The sequence below is a fragment of the Nomascus leucogenys genome, unplaced genomic scaffold (genome assembly GCF_006542625.1).
Source record: "Nomascus leucogenys isolate Asia unplaced genomic scaffold, Asia_NLE_v1 000470F_440244_qpd_obj, whole genome shotgun sequence".
Lineage (NCBI taxonomy): Eukaryota > Metazoa > Chordata > Mammalia > Primates > Hylobatidae > Nomascus > Nomascus leucogenys.
Window position 1 is genome coordinate 1,598 of NW_022096634.1, and position 20,677 is coordinate 22,274.

Below are 20,677 nucleotides of genomic sequence, written 5' to 3' on the forward strand. Positions count from 1 at the left end.
GAGTAGGATTAGGGAGGGCACAGGCCAGTGATGAAATGGATAACACATCTGACTACAGATGAGGGAATTTAGCCTGGAATAAGGAACTTTTATTTCCAGCTTAGTGACACACACAAATTTTAAAAATAAAATAAAAATCATGTTTTATGTGATTAATGTTTCTCCTAATGCAAAGAAGTCTGGTACTATGAATAAAAATATTTTTAAAATGTGAGGGCTAAGGCCCCAGAAGTTCTGCTATGATTTTTTATGTTTCATAAAGTGACTATCATCACAGAAGCTCAAGCATTACATAAATACAAATGCATATACCCCTGACCTGGTAATTCTCCTTGTGGAAATTTATCTTCAGGTCCACCCGCACATCTACAAATTGATGCATATTCAATGTTATGAACTGCAGCACTGTTTATAAGAGCAAAAGACTGGCAACGGCCTAAATTTCCATCTATAAGAGACTAAATAAATTAAGGTACATCCCTAAAATGGAATATTATGTGGCTGTTAAGAAAGAGAGGAAAAGCAAGAAAAAGAAAAAACTTTCTACTTTTAAACTAATAGTAGAAAACCCTCCAAGATATGATTTTAAGAAAAATCAAAGTCTAGAAGACTACAGAGGAGGTTACCTTTAGTGTAAAACAGTTGAAAATTATAAATATATTCATATGTTTATAAAGAAATTTTAGGAGGCTATAAAAAGAAAGGGAAAGAGGAACAGGAGCTGGGACACAGGTGAGTAAGACGCATGGCAGGCGTATGTCTTCACATGCTTTTATTTGAAAAGGTTGGACCACGTGTATATGTTACCTATTTTAAAAATTAGATTTTAAAATACAAGCAAGAAAACAAGAACATGAAAGCCTAAAAAGAGCATGTGGAACTACCAGAAAAAGATACTAATCCGTGGAGATAATGGCAAGGTAGCTCCTAGATGCACTCATTTCTCTACCACATTGTATAAACGAGCCATCAACTATGGGATTTATAATTAAAAATGAGTCTATTTGAAACACCACATTACAAAAACCTATTAACTAAATCTTTAAAGTGACAGTAAATGACCATTTAACATTTTTAAAGAGATACAGTCACATCGCATGTGTGAATGGAGTTATCTGTATAAAATATCATTACCTTGATCATTTCTTCTCCTGCTGTTTTACTTTTTGCTTCTATGTCTCCTGCTTCATTGCATCTAATAAAGCAGCTATTTGAGGCCAGTAAAGCCATTTTCCCCTAAGTGAAACAAAATAACAAAATAGCCATGAGGATACTTCTTGTAGAAGAAATATTAAGTGTTTAGACTGGATTAATTTTTCCTCCCTGATTTAAAAATCAAAGAAAAGAACTTAGAGAAAAACCTGAAAAATATAATAGAACAACGTATAGAAAAGGAAGCCAAAATCACCTATCATTTTACTATTCAAAGATTACCATAACAAACATTTGTAGTGTATCTTCCTAGTAGGACTTTATTCAAATATTAGCATTTTAAGCAAAATTTATTTTCTTCAGAATTAGAAAACATGAAAAGGTATATACAATGCCTTTGGTGTTTTGAATTTAAGAATCAATGTCTGAGGGACTTTTGTGTGTAAAAATATTCATAAACTTTTTTAGTTTTTTAATGTTTGATATATTACACTGCTTTCTATTAAACAAAACATTAAAGACTGATTTTCTTGTGTATCTAAATCTGGGTTATAAATTTGGTTAGCTTAACTCCCTTAACAAGTATAATGTTTATAACTTGTATTTGGTTGATTCTTTTGGAAAACTTGGAATACCATAACATTTAGACAAAATATTTATAAATACAATGATTACAAAATATGTTAACCTTATATCACATCCAGTTAAAAAAGTGCTGATAACATGGATTTAATTTCTTAGTCAAGGTCACAATGGCTGGGTGAGCCCTGGAACATGGCAGGGTGGTCCAAGACGATTTAAACCTGTGCCACAGATTATTCAGCTGAGTGCTTTATGCAATAGAGTTTTAAGACCCTCTTTCATTTAAATTTAAATTTTTGAAACTTAGTGTCCTTCCTAAAAATAAAATGAAATGAACTTTCCTAAAGTGTTGTATTATTAGTACTACCTAAGTCATCATCTAAGGCCTTAGGATATATTGGCCTTTTCTACTGGTGTAACTTTTATTACAAGTATCTCATCATAACTAGTAGGATCATCTCAAAGGAGTTCCAACACATTAGCGGGTCATGAAATCAATGGAGTGTTTCAATGTACTGTTTCCTGAACGGTATGGGGGGTGGGGGAAGGAGTACACACAGACACACAGAGGAAGGGGTAAAAGAGAATAAGAAATATCAAGGTGCATAACACATGGATAAGTATTGTTAAGCACAACTCTTGCTTCAGTTATACATGTGTGTGTGCTGGGCTGCAATGTAAAAATGCATTTCTCAATGGGTTGGGTCAAAATAGTTTTCAAGTCACTGACTTAAGATTTTATCCTAGGGGATGAGGAAATCAGTCTATGTGATTACCTCTTTCTGGGGGGATGTTTGTTTAATCTGTCATCTTAGAAAACACTCTGAGTTCCTATTTTCAGTTCATTAGTGTAGACTACCAAAGCTGCTACTCAGGCTGAGCTTACCTTCTATTTGCTTGTTCTGCGTGGTGCCGACTGGTCCTTACTGTTTTTGATATAGTTATCTACTTTTTAAAGACTGTTTAGCACATATTTTTGTTCAATCTTTACTTCTCACACAAACAGAAAAAGGAAATTATGTATTCTGTATCAACAAAGATTTAACAAAACATCCATATACTACAACTGTCTACTTACTAAAATTAAGAATTAGTATATTATCTTTTTTCTTCTTAGATTAAAACTATCTTTTCGTACACTATTTTAAGCTTATGAACTGAAAGTCTTTTAGAGATAATTTACTTCAATGAACTATTATTATTTATTTTATGCACAAATTGTCGCAACTTGGTCTTAGCAAGCTCCACTCTTCGCTGACAGTCTCGAATGTTTCTGAAAGCATCCATGATTTCTGCTACAAAGAAGATACTTAGGGACTATTCTGTTTTCCTACTCTGAGACCTAAAATTGACTGGTTCTTTAATGGAAATGAGATCCATATCTAGGCACTAAGGGTACACGGAAATAATTGTGGGCAAAAGTACTAATGCTATTTTTGTTGCACTCTATTTTGAGATTTCTTTAAGGCTCTATGTTCTTATTGATTTATTCCAATTTAATGTATTATAGTATTGCATCCTACTTTTTCTTTTTAAATATACTATGATTGTTACAGACTTTCTGTTAAACTGACAGGAAGTTTTTATAAACAATAACAGCACTTACATTTTGAAAGATGTTTCCCACTGTTCTCTTGGTCCAATTGCATCTGAATGCCCAACAACAAGTTCATCTGAATTTATACCAAGATATTGTCTGTAGCCAGATTTCAGGGCGATTCTGTACATTAATAAGATAGATAAAAGTTAAAAAATGAGAGAAAATTAATTATAGAACATCAAAACAGGACATGTGTATGTGTGTGGGTGTGTACATATCTAAAATTTCAGACTGGACATGTTCCAAGTGTTCAAAAGCTGCATGTAACTCAGTGGTGACTCACTCCTGTAATCTCTGTGCTTTGGGAAGCCAATGGGAGAATTGCTTGAGGCAAGAAGTTCAAGATCAGCCTGGATAACACAGTGAGACCCCATCTCTACAAAAAATTTAAAAAATTAGCTGGGCATGGTGGCGTGCACCTGTAATACCAGCTACTTGGGAGGCTGACACAGGAGGATTGCTTGAGCCCAGAAAATTGAGGTTATAGTGAGATATGGTCGCACCACTGCACTCCAGCCTGGGTGACAGAGTGAGACTCTGTGCCTTAAAAAAAAAAAAAGCTACATGTGACTAGTTGCTGCCATGTTGGACAGTGCAGTTTTAAATTTAGTTTTATATTATGCTTTTTAAATATAAACATTGTACCTTATATATTACATAACAAATATTTTCGAAATTGATCATTCTTCAATTTTTACCTCTCTAGTTATAAACTTCAATAATAAATTACTAAAACTTTTTCTCTTATTATAAATAGTTCTATGTACATCTATTCTGTACATAAAACTGCTTTATCCTTAGAAAATATTCCTAGAAATAATTGGATCAAAGGGTATAAAGCTCTTATGTCATCAAACTGTTTTCCAGAAAATGCTGCTTCCATTTACATTCTTACCTCAAATTAACAGAGTATGTTTTGTGTCACGGATTTTTTTAAACATTATGACTTTAAAAAAATACTTGAAAACCTGATATGAAAAAACAGTATCCTATAAATTTGCATTTTAGTAATCAACTAGAATAACAATTGTTTTTCTTTTCCTTTCCTTTTTAGTTTTTAGATTATCTGGTAATGTCCCTTGTCCACTTTTCTATTGAGATCTGATCTCAATTTTTCTACTGGGGTCTTCAGTGCTATGAATTCTATATAAGATACATATGAAGAGTAAGAACTCACTGCCTATTAAGATTGTTGCAAATATTTTCCTCATTTGTCAGTTAATTTTCTTTATAATCCTTTTTTGTTTATAATTGTAAAGCAGTTTAAAACTATTGAATTTTTTCTTCCTCTGCTTTTATTCTTTGTCTTTCACCATACTTATCAGACTTTCAAAGAAAGTACAGAAATAATCATCTAAATGTGATTTTTTAAAATTATGATTTCTAATCTTTTACCTTACCGAGAATCTCCTGGGATGCCAGAATTGACTTTTACTCCTTTATACATTAATGATTATATAACAGAAATCATTATATTGATGTAACCAATTACTAAAATATGTAAATTCACTTTCAGTATCTTCTACCCAAAGAATCATTCTATACTTTTGCACAAGGTGAGAATAAAAAAGGTTACATTATAAAATGACTGTAAAAATAGTGAGTAAAAATATTCTTTTGGTCGTTATGATTCTGTAACATTCTCCGCTGGTTTCAACAATATTCCTTTTTTTAGTCTTCCTGTTTGCCTTTGGACTTCCAAACAGTGAGTTTAAATATAATAGCAACAGTGAACCAGGTTTTGTACTATTTGATTTATTTTTTAATCTATCTTATTCAGTGTGTGAAATTATTAATCTTCACTTTTTAACTTACATATTTTTTATTCCAGCCTAGCATTATATATTGATAGGAAACCCACTAAAAGTAGATCACAAAATCTATTTTTCATAAAAGCTATTTTGTTTTTTATATCAAAATTACCCTGTGGACTTAAGACAGATACTAAAATTTTTAATGAATATAATTAAATTTTTAAAATAACTGGTTACTAATTATATTACAACATAAGCTCACCTGGAATCAGATCATTTGACAGCTGCAAACTGCTCTGGAGGACTAGGGCCCTCATCAACTATTGGAGAAAAAACATTTGAAAATAAATTTGACATTTGCTATAAATATAAAGACATTACTTTGCTTTAAAAAATGTGGCTATTTTCTTCTTGCAATTAAATGTAAGAATATTCAGATATACTGATGTCACTGTAATACTGTATCTTTGGAATCAAGATCTATTTTATCTTCTTTTAACTACAGTGCTAATTTTATATACTGAGTAAGACAGGGTGATATAATGCTTATTTAATAACTTTTGAGATAGCTTCTCTTTATGTTTTAAAATACAATCATAAATAAGCACTTATTTAAAAAGCTAAATGCTGTCATTTATTCAAGGGATGGCTTTGCTGACCAAATGATACTGCTTTTTATCTTCTAATTACTTCGTATCTCATTAGTGCTTCCTCTAATGGGTTAAAGAAAATGAGGAAACTTCAAATTGTTAAACGCACCCAGGTTAGTTTTGGCAATAGGTCTGAATAAAAAAGAAATTCAAACATTTTGACTCAAATAGGTTTTCTTTTTTCTTTCCACTTACTATTTTAATTATTCATCTTGTTTTGATTTCCAAAGATACTCTTCTGGAACTATACGGAATGTTTTCAAATGCTTATATTAGAAAGAGGGACTTGCCAATGGCTGGTAAATATTAAGGAATTAAAAAAAAATGGAAGAGTCAAATGCAATGCTTCCATTCCTTTGGAAAATGTTTGAGACTAGTTAGAGTTTGGCCTAAGTGAATGAATGTCCTAAAATCTACACCTGTGGCAGCCTCTTCCCTTCCAGACACAAACCTTCTTTGTGTGGAGCTCCCAGGGTAAAAAGACCATTGTCGAGTGCATGTATATAGGTTCCCTCATCCATTTCAATGGCTATGGTTCCTGAAATTTCACCAAAGTTTTTTACTGTCCACCAGATTCCTAAAAAATAAAATCAATATTTCAGCTTTATATTTTAGTTTTGACACAGAGTTCTTTTTTTGTTAATATAACTTAGTTTTAAAACCTTTTTATTTTGCAGTTGTAAGAAATAATACAAAGATCTCACATATCCTTTACTCACTTTGTCTCAATGATGACATCTTGCATAAGTATCATACACTGTCAGAATCAGGAAACTGACATTGATATAATCCATGAACCTTATTCAGATTTCACCAGTTTTACATGTACTTGTTTGCATGTATGTGCACAGATTCATGCGACTACCGGCACAGTCAGGATTAGGTTTTTAAAACACAAAATAGCAACATACGTCCACGCACGGGGGTGCATGCCTGTAATCCCAGCTACTCGGGGAGCTGGGGAAAGAGGATCACTTGGGCCCAGGAGTTCAAGGTTATAGTGAGCTATGATCATGCCACTGCACTCTACCTGAGTGACACAGCAAGGTCCTGTCTCAAAAAAGGACCAAAACAAAACGAAAGGCAACATGTGAAGGTACAAAGTGATATATAGAGAATGGTCTCTCTCATGATGGACCCCAGCCATCTATTCATGCCTGCTTTCCAGAGGCAATGCCTATCATAATGTTTCTTAAAAATGCCTCTATAGGAAGACTTTCTAGCATGGCCATCTTTTTTTCTTTTTTGAGACAGAGACTCGCTCTGTCACCCAGGCTGTAGTGCAGTGATGCGACCTTGGCTCACTGCGACCTCCGCCTCCCGGGTTCAAACAATTCTCTGCCTCAGCTTCCCGAGTAGCTGGGGTTACAGGCGCCTGCCACCATGCCTGAATAATTTATTTTGTATTTGTAGTAGAGACGGGGATTCACCACATTGGCCAGGCTGGTCTCAAACTCCTGACCTCGTGATCCACCCGCCTCTGCCTCCCAAAGTGTGGGATTACAAGTGTAAGCCACCGCTCCTGGCCAGTAATCTTAACTATGATTTTAGATTGAAAGTAAAATGAGCAGAATCTATGTCTATGTATACTAAATCCCAATTTGCCAATAGAAATGTTAGACTCTAGGAACAATTATTTAAGCAGTTGTTATAAAAGTTTATATCTTAATGTTAAAAAATGTCCTCAAACCTCCTCCTAAATTGTACTTTAGCTAGAGTAGAAATGAGTCAATCATTAACTGGATATGACATATTAAGGAATTCTTGCTAATTTTACAAGGTCTGATAATGACATAGTATAATGTATAAAAATTAGAAAACAGGTGATGACAGAAAGACATATCACATTAAGAAATGTACATTTATGTACTTATGGGTAAAATGACATAGTATCTGTGATTTTACTTAAAATTTTCTAGGAAAAAATGTGTGTGTGGCTGTGTGTGTAAATCAAAGGAGATTGGCAAAATATTGATAATTAATGCTGGGGCCTGGGTACATGGGGGACTCATTATATTCTTCTATGTATGGAATAGTTTGGATATTTCCATAATAAAAAGGTTTTAAAGATTCAGTTAATTCCACTGCACAAAATTTTCTATTCAACTAAACATTTCATGCTTTCCATAATAAATTTTAAAATACATAAAATTTTAGCTAAAATGAAGGTAGACCCTTACCTAACACGAAATACAAAAAGTAACTTAAAATAGACCAAAGACCTAAATGTAAGAGCTAAAGTTAGAAAACTTTTAGAAGAAAATGGGAAAAGCTTCATGAGAATGAATTTGGCAGTGATTTCTTGTATAGAACATCAAAGGCACAGGCAACAAAAGAAAACATAGACAAACCGGACTTCATCAGAATTAAAAACTTTTGTGCATCAAGGACTGCCGTCAACAGAGTAAAAAGACAACCCAGAGAATGGAGAAAATATTTGTAAACTACATACATTATAAGGAATTAATATCCAGACTACATAGAGAACTCCAAAAAGACAAATACCACAATTCAAAACTGGGCAAAGGATATACACGGACATTGCTCCAAAGATGATATACAAATGGCCAAAAAGCACGCGAAAAGACAACATCACTAGTCACTAAGAAAATATAAATCAAAACCATAATGCAATACCACTTCACACCCATTAGAATAGCTATTATCAAAACAAACAAACAAAAAACAGAAACCAAGAAAATCAGAAAAACAAATGTTGGGCAGGATGTGTAGAAACTGAAACCCTGTGCAATGCTCGTGGGAAGGTAAAATGGTGCATGTATTTAAATGCCACTGAAGTGTACACTTAAAAATAGAAAAACTGGCAAATTCTATATTCTGTATATTTTACCTCCACACACACACACAAAACCAATGGAGAAATAGAAAATCAAAATTAAAATTTCAGCTAAAGACAATTAAAAAGCAATAAAACTAATGGCAATTTAGATGCTTGAGTTATAGCTACAATCGTTTTCAGGAAAATAAATAATGTTTTATTCAGAATCATTATCAACAGTGTGATGATTAGCAAGTCTTTCTTATAAATGTAATAGTTAATGATTTTAAATTAGATTTATTTTGTATGTTCTATGCCACATTGAGCAAGTACACTTAACATTAAATAAAATCATTTCAATATAATATCTCATTAATGTTTTGCAAATGAAGAAGAAATTTCTGGCAGACAAGCTCCTCAAAATTTTCACACTCTGTCCAAGTAGGGAAATGATACAATAACATTACTTATAATATTGTCAACTGAAAAAGAAATTACTTTGGGCAGATGCCAGTATTTTTTCTCAATGAGATTTCAAAGAATAAGAAAGCTAAACACAGTATCATCAAGAATTAAATGTGAGCATTCTGTCTATTTTCTGCAAGTGGCCTCCATTCAGCCTTTGGAGGTATGCTTATATGTTTAACGACTAAAGTAACATAACATAATACTTAACGGTGCCACTCTGGGGTTTTAGCTGTGAAAAAGCAGTGGATCCTAAGAACAGTAGGCACTGAAGTTCCCTATTTCTACGTCAGGTTACAGCTCAAGCTGTGTATATGCTGCAGATCCCCAAGCTGAATTTAAGAGAATCTGCTCTAAAATATTACTTGCTATTTAGACACATGCTTAAAGTTATTTCCTTTTAAACCTTAGGCACACGGTCAAATATTCCTGCTGTGTTGTCTCACAATGCAAGACAAAGCTTTTCACATATTTTCACATAGTTTAGAATGTTTACATATGTCTGGCATACCTGTAATCCCAGCACTTTGAGAGGTGGAAGCAGGAGAATGAATTAAGCCCAGGAGTTCAAAATCAGCCTAGGCAACAAAAGGAGATCCCAATCTCTACAAAAAAATAAAGAAATTAGCTGGGTATGGTGGTAGGAACCTGTGGTCCCAGCTACTCAGGAGTCTGAGGTGAGAGGATTGCTTGAGCCTACGAGGTCGAGGGTGCACTGAGCCATGATCACGTCACTGCACTCCAGCCTGAGCAACAAAGCAAGAGCCTGTCTCAAAAAAAAAAAAAAAAAAAAAAAAAAAAAACCGATGCACCAGTGTCATGGCTGATAAGATACTACCAGGGCACCCTCATTCTAGCATCAAGGCTGTGTGACAGCTCACCTCACCTTCTGACTAACCCAGTGCTTCCGTGCTAAGGGCCCCCTTATATCTCTACCTTCATTATGTACTTGGCACAAAGGAATGATATATCTTAGATTTGGAAATGGAATTCTCTTCCCCAATCTTACTTAGTCTAAGTACCCTTCACAGACCTTCTATTAACCCATAGCTTACTTAGCTTTAGTTCCTGGGTAAATAAAATATATGTGTTTTGCAAACTATGATGTTATAAGTCCAACTGCTTCTTAATCTAGCAGAGCTCAGTGAAACTTTTGCTTACAGACATGCTCGTGTTTATTAATGTCACACTTGGTTTTCTCCATGTGAAAGACAGAATTTCTTTCATGCTATTTACCAATCCCTTCAGAACCTTGTGAGGAACCAACCGAACAGCTTTAAAAAATTAAAAGGTTTTTTTTCTTTCCCTTCACAAATAGGCACATGCTTACTTATACGGCAAGTTTAGAAAATCCACAATGCAAAAGAAGGTGGAAGGACAAAGATAAAAAGACGCAGAAGGACTTCCTTTTCCAGCCAAGATGGACTTGCCCTCCCACCATGACCAACCAGAAAACTGAAACTGGATACAGTATTTGAGGAAACTGTTTTTGGGGATTGGAACACAGGCAGAACAGGACTGTGATATTTGAGAACAGGAAAACACAGGAGGCAGATCTCACACACACTTCTGTTTTCTGCCCAATGCCAGTTTCTTGACCACACGGAGAGAGGTAGAGACCTTCAGAAATGAGGCAATGTCACTAAGCTGAGAGTCTTGCAGTGCTAATATGTTGGGAGTTTAGAGAGAAGAGGGAACTACACACAGGTGAGGCCTCAAAAGAGTATACAAAAGTTCTCTGCAGGTCTGGGGCCAAGGGCTGGGGGGAGTGCATGCAGTACGCAGGCTCCACAAGGCCTCTGCAGAGTGGCTGGCACTTCTGAGGGCTGACTGGAGATGCCAGAGATCACACAAATTTGGGACACAGCAGAGTGGAGAGAACTCACCAAGTAGACCTAGAACATGTGGCTGAGGCCCATGAGGATGAACCTTCCCTAGAGTAAGAGTCACTGTTGAAGTCTACGAGCAAAACCCTAATAAATAAGCACAAACTAACAAAGGTCCAGGCTTGACAGGAGCAAAAGGGTGGTCAAATAATTTAACTAGGCATCAAGACATTTAACAGAAATAAGGTTAAAGTGTTATGAAAATGAAAGACTGAATTTATAAGGAAGACTTAACAATCCTAAATGTCTACACATCTTATGAGAGCTTCAAAGTACTTTAAGCAAAAACTGCTCAAGTAGACAGATCTAGAATTACAGCTGGAGATTTTAACATAACTCTCAATACACTGTAGGATTAGTAAAAAATCAGTAAGGACACAGAAGATATGCACAGTCACAAGCTCTACCTGTTGACTAACAGACATCTATAGAACACTGAACTGGCTGGGCACCGTGGCTCCTGCCTGGAATCTCACCAATTTGGGAGACTGAGGCGGGCGGATTACTTGAGGTCAGGAGTTTGAGACCAGCTTGGCCAACATGGTGAAACCTTGTCTCTACTAAAAATATTTAAAAAATTAGCCGGGTGTGGTGGCAGGTGCCTATAATTCCAGTTACTCCGGAGGCTGAGGCAGGAGATTCAGTTGAACCTGGGAGGCGGAGGTTGTAGTGAGCTGAGATCGCACCACTGCACTCCAGCCTGTTGGGCAACAGCGAGACTCCATCTCCAAAAAAAAAAAAAAACCCAAACCAACATCCGCAGAATACACATTCTTTTCAAATGTACATGGAAATTCACTAAGAACGTATGTTCTCCAACTATACGATAAATGAATTAGAAATCAGCAACAATAACATACCTATAATATCTCTATGTAGTAGAAATTAAAAACAATACACTTCTAAATAACTCATGTGTCCACAAAAAGAAAAATGACAAGGAAAACTAGATAATATTTTGAATGGAATGAAAATGAAAACAAAATGTGTTCACTATAACTGAAACTAAAGTGGAATGAAGAGATCTAACTCCCTTCTTAAGAAGCTATAAAACAAGAGCAAAGTGAACTTAAAATAAGTTAAAGGGAGGAAAAAAAAGATTGAAAATAAATGAAATAGAAAATGAAAAAAAGAGAAAATAAGTAATACTGAAACAGGCTTGTCCAACCTGAGAGCTGCATGTGGCCCAGGCCAGCTGTGAATACAGCCCAACACAAATTCATAAACTTTCTTGAAACATTATGAGATTTTTTTGCTTTTTTTTTTTTTTTTGGCTCATCAGCTCATCGTTCGTGTATTTTCTGTGTGGCCCAATACAATTCTTCTCCTTCCATTGTGGCCCAGGGAAGCTAAAAGATTGAATACACCTGTACTAAAAGATCATTAATGATCTAAAATAAATGATCGTATAAAGAATTGAGAAACCTCCAGCTAGACTGACTGATCCGGGAAAAAACAGCAAAAACACAAATTACCAATATGAAGAGACTGCAATACAGATTAGATTCTATGGACATTAAAAGCATATTAAAGAAAGGAATATTCTGAACGATTTTATGCCAATAAATCCAACAACTTAGATGAAATGAAATTTTCTTAAACGACACAAGTTACCAAAACTGACAAAACAAAAAATCTGAAAATATTTCTTAAAAAATTTTAATTTTCCCACAAAAAATCTAAAACCAAACCAAACAAAACCCTCCAGGTTCAGTTGATTTCACTGGTGAATTCTATCAAACATGTAAAGAACAAATCATACCCATCTCACACAGCTATTTCCAAAAATAGGAAAGGAGACAGCACTTTCCATCTAATTTTATGACACGCAATATCACCTTGACACCAAAATCAAATAAAGACATTACAAGAAAAGGATACAAAAGTCCAATATCTCCCATCAACACCAATATAGAAATCTTAAAAAAAAAAAAAAAAACACAAACACCTAGAAGTCAAATCTAGCAATATCCCAAAGGACAACGCACCACAACTAAGTGAGGTTTATCTCAGGGATATAAAGTTACTTTAAAAGTTGAAAATGAAACCAATGTAATTCATTGGCAGAATGAAGAAAGCTGTATAATCATCTCAACAGATACAGAAAGAGGCATCTGACAGCATTAAACACCACTAAAATAAAAACTCCCAAGAAACAAAGTTTAAAAGGAATGTCCTCATTTTGATAAATGTTTTCTCTGCAGATCCTACAGACATCATACCATATGGTGGACTACTGAAAGCTTTCTGCCTAAGCTTGGGAACAATGCAATTATGCCCATTCTCATGACTTCTGTTCAACACGTGGAAGTCCTGGACAGTATAATAAACCAATAAAAAGAAAGACAAGACACAAGGATTGGAAAGAAAGAAGTAAAATGATAGTCACAGGAAACACAATTGCAAATTTCTTAGTTTTCTATATAAGCAAACCACTAGAAGTAATAAGTGAAACAGACTTATCAGACTACAAAGTCACTACACAAAAATCAATTGCATATCTACGTACTGACAGCAAACAACTGGAAAATCAAATTCAAAGGTTCTATTGACAGTAGTGTAAAATTATAAAATACTTAAGAATAAATGTTTAAACAGGCATGCAAGACTGCTACATTGAAAATTATGAAATATTGAGGCCCGATATTAAGATGTTGATTCTCCCCCAAAAGATCTGGACTCAATACAGTTCTTGAGAAAATCCGACAAGCTTCACTGTAGAAATTAATAAATTAATAGTTAATAAGTACAAAGTTGGAGGACTCACACTACCTGATCTCAAGACTTCATGAAATTAGAGCAATCAAGAGAAATATACCAACAGAAAAACAGACAAATGTATCGATAGAACAGAGTCCAGAAATAGACCCATACATAGAAAGTTAATTGATTTATTATGAAGATACCAAAGTGGATTAATGGAAAAAGGAAACACCAGTGGTGCTGGCACAACTGGCTATCAAGATGTCAAAAAAAAAAAAAGTAAATCTTGAAACCGAACTCACAACATCATGCCAAAATTCGAGATGAATGACAGATTTAATGTAAAAACTAAAACTATGATGCCTCTAAAAGACAATGTAGAATATTTCCCTGACTTTGGGGTAAGCAAGGATCTCTTAGATCAAAGAGACAAGGCAGTAACCATAAAAGAAAAAAAAAATAAACTAAGCTTTATAAAAATTAAAAGCTTCTGACCATCCTGGCTAACACCGTGAAACCCCGTTGCTACTAAAAACACAAAAAATTAGACAGGCGTGGTGGCAGGCAACTGCACTCCCAGCTACTCGGGAGGCTGAGGCAGTAGAGTGGCATGAACCTGGGAGGTGGAGCTTGCAGTGAACCGAGATCGCGCCACTGCACTCCAGCATGGGAGACAGAGTGAGACTCTGCCTCAAAAAAAAAAAAAAAAAAAAAGCTGCTCATCCAAAAACCACCATTAAGAAACTGAAAAGGTAAATCTCAGACTGGGAGAAAAGACTGATAACACCATGAACTCTTGGCAAGGATGTAACTGGAGCACTAATTCATTCTTGGTGGGAGGGTAAAATGGTACAACCACTTTACAAAATTTTTGGCAGTTTCTTATATGGTTAAACATTCACCTATCCTTTGACACAGCAATTCCACATCTACATATCTACCCTAGATATTTACCCTAACTTTAGAATTGTTGATTTGCCATTTTGAAAGCAATGATTCTTCCAGAACATTAGCTTTATATCATTCCATATTTTATATATTTTTTAAGTTACCATAATTTATGAAGATTCAAAATGCAACTTGCCAAGATTTAAAAGAGAAAAAAAAATGTATGGAAAGAACAAAACGGAAAATAGGCTGGTTAAGTGTGTTTAGGTCAGTTTATTTCTAGTATCATTTACAGGCTACCCTGATGTTGTATTTAAGATTTTCATTCATTTCAGAGTTCACAAAATAGTGATTTTTCCTGTGAAGATACTTCTTTAAGAGACAACCGACCTTTTTTTGTTTCTTTCTCTCTCTCTCTTCTTTCTTTCTTTCTTTCTTTTTCTTTTCCCTTCCTTCCTTCCTTCCTTCCTTCCTTCTTTCCCTTTCTTTCTCTCTTTCTTTCTTTCTTTCTTTTCTTTCTTTCTTTCTTTTCTTTCTTTCTTTCTTTTCTTTCTTTCTTTCTCTCTTTCTTTCTTTCCTCTTTCTTCCCTCTGTTGCCCGGGCTGGAGTATAGTCCGTGCACAGCAGACTCCCTGCCTCGGGCTCCCATCATTATCCTGCCTCGCCCTGCGGGCTGCCTGGGATTACAGGTATGCGCCACCACCCCTGCCTGGTTTTTGTCCATTGACTGGAGGCGCGGTTTTGCCATGTTGGCCAGGCTGATCTCCAGCTCCTGACCTCCAGTGGTCTGCCCGCCTCAGCCTCCTGAGGTGCTGGGACTGCAGATGGAGTCTTGCTCACTCGGTGCTCGGTGTTGCCCAGGCTGGAGTGCGGTGGCGTGGTCTTGGCTCGCTGCAGCCTCCACCTCCCAGCCGCCTGCCTTGGCCTCCCAGGGTGCTGGGATTGCAGCCTCTGTCATGCCGCCACCCCGTCTGGGAGGTGGGGATCGTCTCTGCCTGGCCACCCATAGTCTGGGATGTGAGGAGTGCCTCTTCCCGGCTGCCCATCATCTGGGATGTGAGGACCGCCTCTGCCAGGCCGCCCTGTCTGGGAAATGAGGAGGGCCTCTGTCCGGCCACCCTATCTGGGAAGATGTGAGGAGTGCCTCTGCCCAGCCACCCCGTCTGGGAAGTGAGAAGCGCCTCTGCCCGGCCGCCAATCGTCTGGGATGTGAGGAGTGCCTCTGCCCGGCCGCCCCGTCTAGGAAGTGAGAAGCGCCTCTGCCTGGCCACCCATTGTCTGGGATGTGAGAAGCACCTCCGCCCGGCCACCCCATCTGGGAAGTGAGGAGCGCCTCTGCCCGGCCGCCCCATGTGGGAAGAAGTGAGGAGCGCCTCTGCCCGGCCACCCCACCTGGTTAGAAGTGAGGGGCGCCTCTGCCCGGCCACCCAGTCTGGGAAGAAATGAGGAGCGTCTCTGCCCGGCCGTCCCATCTGGGAAGTGAGGAGCGCCTCTGCCCAGCCGCCCATCATCTGGGAAGCGAGGAGCGCCTCTGCCCGGCCGCCCCGTCTGGGAAGTGAGGAGCACCTCTGCCCGGCCGCCCAACCTGGTTAGAAGTGAGGGGCGCCTCTGCACGGCCACCCAGTCTGGGAAGAAGTGAGGAGCGTCTCTGCCCAGCCGCCCCATCTGGGATGTGAGGAGCGCCTCTGCCCAGCCGCCCATCATCTGGGAAGTGAGGAGCGCCTCTGCCCAGCCACCCCATCTGGGATGTGAGGAGCGCCTCTGCCCGGCTGCCCCGTCTGGGAACTGAGGAGCCCCTCTGCCCGGCCACCCCGTCTGGGAAGTAAGGAGCCCCTCTGCCTGGCCGCCCCATCTGGGAAGTGAGAAGCGCCTCTGCCTGGCCACCCATCATGTGGGATGTGAGGAGTGCCTCTGCCCAGCCACCCTGTCTGGGAAGTGAGGAGAACCTCTGCCCAGCCACCCCATCTGGGAAGTGAGGAGCACCTCTGCCGGGACGCCACCCCGTCTAGGGTCTAGGAAGTGAGGAGCATCTCTGCCCGGACGCCCCATCTGGGACGTGAGGAGCGCCTCTGCCCAGCCGCCCCATCTGGGATGTGGGGAGCACCTCTGCCCGGCCGCCCCATCTGGGAGGTCTACCACAGAGTCCAGATGCAATGTGGGGGCTGGACGTACTGGCTCACGCCTATAGTCCCAGCACTCTGGGAGGCCAAGGCGGGTTGATCACTTGAGGCTAGGAGTTCGAGACCAGCCTGGCCAACATGGCAAAACATATGAAAAATACAACAGACAAACCAACCAACCAACCCAGCGACAACAAAACAGGTCTACCCTGGAGTCATACTCTATTTTTTTCTATTTTCCTCCCTTTCTGATCCTTTATCCCACTTGCTTTTTCTTCCTCTTCCTTCTCCTTCTTCTTTGTCAAATAGAGGATTGAGTTATTATCATTGACCCATACAAAGTCCCTCTCTCATTTATTTTCTTTAATTCCCACCCTCCATTTCTATTCCCCGTCTTCCCATGTGCAATCTTCCTAATATGTTTGATATGCATCTTTTTGTTTGTATGTATTTTTAGAAAATATTTATTGCTTTGTGTGCAAAAAAATTAATAAAAAATTAAAAAAAATTAAAAAAATAAAAAAAGAGACAACTGACTTCTACAATTAAAATGCATACATGTGCAAAGAAAATAACTTGTAAAATATATTTGGTTGAATAACATTTACATTAGGACTTTAAAATTATGTATCAGAATCTCCTGCTATTAAGCAGTCTAATGGTGCCTACTAAGTCAGAGAGTTATAATTTTTCTCTCCTGATAATGAAGTAAAGGCATCAGTAGCATCTACTGTGCTAAAGAATAAATGGAATTTATAACTGTAGGTAATATTTAAGCACTTTAAGACGAATATAAATATATCATAAATTTCTAACTAGGAAAATATTTTCAATGAGATCTCAAGAAACGTTAACTTTTTTCAGAAGAGAACACTGAAAACTGACTCACCAACAATATCAAGCTGGGTTTCTTCGTCTTCTTCTCTTTTTCTCTTCTTATCTTTGCTCTTTTTCTTCTTACTACAGCACAAAATATATATAGATGAGTTTAGGTATATTGATTTGTATGATAAATATCGTTAGATTGAAACTTGGAAGTCTTTTAAGCTGTTTCATTTATAAATTATTGATTTAGGAAGACTTACATTGCTATGCCCTCTTAAATACAGTACTGAGAAGTTGCTTCAGGCTTTGTACATATTATGTTAGAGTTCAAAGCAGATTGTAGAGCCACACTGCCAGATTTTAAATCCTGATTCTTTCGCTTCTAAGCTCTGTGATTTTTGGAAAATGTACTGAATCTCTCTGTGAGTCAGTTTCCCCACTTAAAAAATTAGGATAATAACCTAACCTAACTCTTAAGGCTATTGTGAGGTTTAAGAGGTAATGTGTACCTTCACACATTGCTGGTGGAAATGTAAAATGGTGCAGCATCTACAGGAAACAGTATGGGGTTCCTCAAAAAGTTAAAGAGTTACCACATGACCCAGCAATTTTACCCCTAAGTATGTATACCCAAGGGAAATGAAAACATACGCCCACAAAAATACTTACATAAGAATATTCACACTAGCATTAGTCACAATAGCCAAAAAGGGGAAACAACCCAAATGTTCATCAACTGATGAATGGATAAAAAAAATGTTACATCCATACAATGGAATACTACGCAGCCATAAAAGGAACAAGTGCTACAACAATGATGAACCTCAAGAATGTTATAAGAGAAAGAAGCCAGATACAAAAGGCCACATGTTGCATGATTTCTTTCTTAAGAAATATTTAGAATAGGCGATTTCACATAGACAGCGGATTAGTGGTTGCCAAGGACTAGCAGAGGGGGAGGATGGGATGTGACTGCCTTAATGAGTAGGGGGATGTTTCCTTCTGAGATGATGAAAATGCTGAGCAACTAGATAGTGGTGAATCTCTTGAATGTATACTAAAAACCACTGACCATACAAAAGGGTGAATTTTATAATTATGAATTACAGCTCAATAAACAAAGGAAAAAACCAAGAGCGATTTGAAAAAAGTTAACGTGCAAAGCGCCTACAACAATTTCTTGGCACATTGAAAGTGCTATATAAGCACTAATTATGATTATTACGATAATCTTAAGACACTCTTGTCTGCATTTTCATCATAAAGTTTTCAGAAGATAACTCTCCTCTCCTCACAGGAAATTCACAGAGTAAAAATCTCACATTTATTCAGGATAAACCTGTCATTTATTCTGGCATCTTCATGAGGCCAGACTCCTAGACAGGGTTCTCAAGGCCAGTGGCTTCAGCTCACTCCTTGATACTTTCTTTCCATCTCGCCTAAAAATACCAAAACCTCTGCTTATCACGGAGACCAGGAGGAAATGCTCAACATCTGTATGTACGGTCAACCTTGGGCAAATCTGCCAGTTAAAAAAGCGGGGATATGAGTGCACAGGTATTTTTTTCCTAAAGAGCTAATAAATTACCACTACGACCTCCTCCTCACATTTGGCTCAATTTATTTACTGCATATATGTTCTCTCATTTAATTCTCACAGTCTTCTAAAAGTATAAAAAATCGTCTGAAAGTATAAATGTGTAAACGGAGATTCAAAGATATTTGATCTCTTAATGAGTAAATGGAAGTTGAGACATATTAACCAACTTGCCACAAATTACAAAATCAGTAAATGACAGAGTGCAGGTTCGAGTCCATATCCCTATCAAAGCCCATATACACCTCAACCACTGTGTGATTCATCCTGGTTTCACTCTACATATTAGATTAGAAAAAATTAATCAATAATTTTTCTAGGAAGAGACAATGGAGAAAAGAATAATCCCTAATAAAAGAAGTTATTATCATGAACTACGAGATTAGACTAACGCAGACCCACCAGGCAGAGGCCTGGAGAGAAGCCTCAGGGGACCCAAACTCGTGGGTACGGGGTCACCGGTCACCCGCCCGTCTACCCTGTTTCCAGGGTCGTCCGCGCAGGAGGCTGCCCCTCTCTGCACAGGCGCCAGGAACCGCGGTCCGGCCTCCGTCCAGCCCAGACAGAGGCCAGGGCGAAGCCTGGGAGGCCACGAAGCCGGCTCTCCGCGCCACAGCTTCCACCGGACTCGCGGGGGTGGAGTGCGTCCGAAAAGAACGGAGGAGGCTCCCGCCCGAGCTGCAGCACCCACCTCTTCGCCTTGGTTCCCTTGAGCACGAGCTTGGTAGACTTCACATAGGAGTACTCGGCCATGGCTCCGGGAGACTTCCGCGTGGAGAGGCTGATGCCGGCTTAGGCCGAGTATGTGACCCGGAGCAGCATCAGGGCGGGGAGGAACAGAAGTGGAGGCGAAGCAGACACTCCCAGACAGCGTACGTCTCTCCAGAGCCCGCCTCCGTCTTCACCCAAAGGCTGAATGGCTGAGAGCTCCACTTCCGGGTTTCTGCCCGTGGGGGGGGGGGAGGAGCTACGGCGGCCACAGAGGGCCAAAAGGTGTCCGTGCGCAGCGGTTCCCTGGCGCCCTCTCGAGGAGCCCCTAAGGATTCGCCCCTCCCCGAGGGGAGGAAATCCCTCCGGAGGCGCCGGTGCTGGCGGCGGCGGGGCTTCCGGGCGCGCTGTGGAACCGCCTCCCTCTAGGGCTGCGGGCTGGCGACGGTCCCCGCGGGGGCGGGAAGCGGCTCAAGCTGCCCTCGCTGGCCTGCGGCGGCGCGGCTGGAAGCGCGGCCATTCGTGCGCTGGTCACTCGAGGCTGTGCCTCGTGCGACTGTGTGTGCAGGAAGCAAGCAGGAAATATCCTAAAATAGAATGAAGCGCCATGTTGAGGGCCGCGGACATCGCGAGTGCTGTGGGAATGTGGGCTGAGGTGGAGAGTTATGGTTGCGCGTGTTACAGGCTCAGGGGTCAGGAGAAGCCTAATGGTGGAGGCGGCATCTGAGGAGGGTCTTGAAAGCTGGGCAGGCTTTTGCCAGACAGACATGGAGGAAGCTAGTCCTGTCTGATGAAGGAAACAGGGCGGAGGCATGGAGGGAGCCGTGCAGCGCTGGTGTAGGAGCAGCGAGCAGGCCAGGCCTGTAAAGCAGAGTGAGGGAACCAGGATAGAGAAGGCAAGTCGGGGTCCTGTGGTCGCTGAGGAATTTGAATGAAATCAGTAAACAGTTGAGAGGCATCAATCGCAA

The 20,677-nt window shown here is 39.0% G+C and overlaps 1 pseudogene; it reads right to left on the bottom strand.

The window, feature by feature from the left end:
* Positions 1 to 1,074: 1,074 nt before the first annotated feature.
* Positions 1,075 to 19,918, bottom strand: LOC100586604 (annotated as a pseudogene).
* Between the last annotated feature and the right edge of the window lie 759 nt (positions 19,919 to 20,677).